This window comes from Arachis hypogaea, chromosome 9 (assembly GCF_003086295.3).
Source record: "Arachis hypogaea cultivar Tifrunner chromosome 9, arahy.Tifrunner.gnm2.J5K5, whole genome shotgun sequence".
NCBI lineage: Eukaryota > Viridiplantae > Streptophyta > Magnoliopsida > Fabales > Fabaceae > Arachis > Arachis hypogaea.
In genome coordinates, this window is record NC_092044.1 from 79,008,718 (window position 1) to 79,010,546 (window position 1,829).

A 1,829-nucleotide genomic window follows, 5' to 3' on the forward strand; every position below is an offset into this window, starting at 1 on the left:
TCTCTTACCTAGTAAGGGATAACCAAACAGAAAAACTATTAATTATAAATTAATCTTACAATCACACCATCAATGATAGAGATTCTAACCAATCAATTCCCAGTCAAGGCCTCTTATTTTTATTATTTAAAATTCCTCAATTTAAATCCCCATTTACTTAGCTCAACTCTTTTTGGAATATCTGATTAATAAAACAGCATATTTTTCTGCAACTCGTTGGGAGACGACTTGGGGCTTAAAACTCCCAGTAATTTTAATTTAAACTTTCAGTGACATATTTCTAAATTGATTGGCAGATTTTCGGTGAATTAAGAACTATACTTGCAACGTAACCATTTTAATAAATTTTAATTCACCAGCTTTTGCACTACATCAATTTTTTGGCGCCGTTGCCGGGGAGTTGCAATAGAGTGCTTATTTTATTAATTAGAATTTATTTATTTGCATTTTCTTTAATTTTGCTACTATGAGCTGCGTGTTTCTTCTGTCAAATGACACGTTCACTTCCTGATCCGCGCTTGCTAATATTCGATCCTGAAATTGAAAGAACAATTTCACGAATAAGGCGAGAACAGCGTAGGTTAGTCCGCTCTAAGGGCGGATCTGAAAGTGAATCTGAGGAAGAAACCAGCCCCCGTTCTACTGATTCGGTTGTTTTACGTGCAGAAAATATGGCAGCTAGAAGAATTACGATTCAGGAGGAAGGAGCTCCTGATTTTACACTGCAACCGTTTCAAGCGCATCATCCAGCGGTAGCTACGGATTTTGAAATAAAAACCGCACTGCTAAATTTGATGCCGAAGTTTCATGGCCTACCTGCTCAAGAGCCTATCAAGCACTTGAGAGATTTCCAGGCAGCCTGTTCTACTGTCAGGCGTGATGGCGCTGATGAAACTTCAATTCTGCTGAAAGCTTTTCCATTCTCTCTTGAGGGAAAAGCAAGAGAGTGGTACTACACTCAACCTCTAGCAAACGTATCCAACTGGGATACACTCAGAAAGGAGTTCCTGGAGAAATTCTTCCCATCTGAAGTTACTGATAAACTGAGGAAGGATATCTCTACAATTGTTCAGGATGACAATGAGACTCTCTTTGAATACTGGGAGCGCTTCAATAATCTTCTGGAAGCATGCCCCCACCACATGATCGACAAGATCGTGCTACTCAGCTATGTCACACAAGGTATGAGACCCCAAGATAAGACCACATTGGAAAGTGCCAGCAATGGGTCTTTGAAGAAGTACAAGACCACTGATGAAGCTTGGCAATTGATCAGTGATTTAGCTGAATCTACTCGGAACCACAGACAGAAGCAAGGTCGTTCAAGGGCCGTTGCAGAAGAATATTCTGGCATAGAGACTGCTGCTCTAAATCGAAGCATCTGTGAAATGACCAACCTGCTGAAGCAAATGCAGTTAAATCAACAAGCTCAGCAAACTTAATCGCAGCAAAACCAGCAACTAGTTCCACAAAGAATTTGCGGAATTTGTGCTGATTACAGCCATTACACTGATGAATGCCCACAGCTCCAACAAGAAGACAACATGGTGGCATCCACTCACAACTTCTATGACCGCCCCAACCAAGGGTACAATCAAAGTGGAAATAATAACCATGGATGGCAGGACAATTCAAACCAGAATTGGAGGGATAACAATAATAGAGGAGGCAGAGATAATCAGGAAAATCAGAGGTGGAATAATTACAACAACAGGCAGCAAAATCAACCATACCGAGCACCTCACCTGAGGCAAAACCAAGGACCACCGAACAATCAGCAGCAAACCTCTCAATTTACTCATTCTTCTGTATCTTCTAATGAAGAATTA

At 40.6% G+C, this 1,829-nt stretch overlaps 1 non-coding gene across 1 annotated transcript; it reads right to left on the reverse strand.

Moving 5' to 3' along the window:
• Window positions 1–1,040: 1,040 nt before the first annotated feature.
• On the reverse strand, window positions 1,041–1,144 carry LOC112713654 (small nucleolar RNA R71). The gene has a single exon (XR_003158625.1). It is a non-coding gene; the product is annotated as a small nucleolar RNA R71 (small nucleolar RNA).
• Window positions 1,145–1,829: the final 685 nt, after the last annotated feature.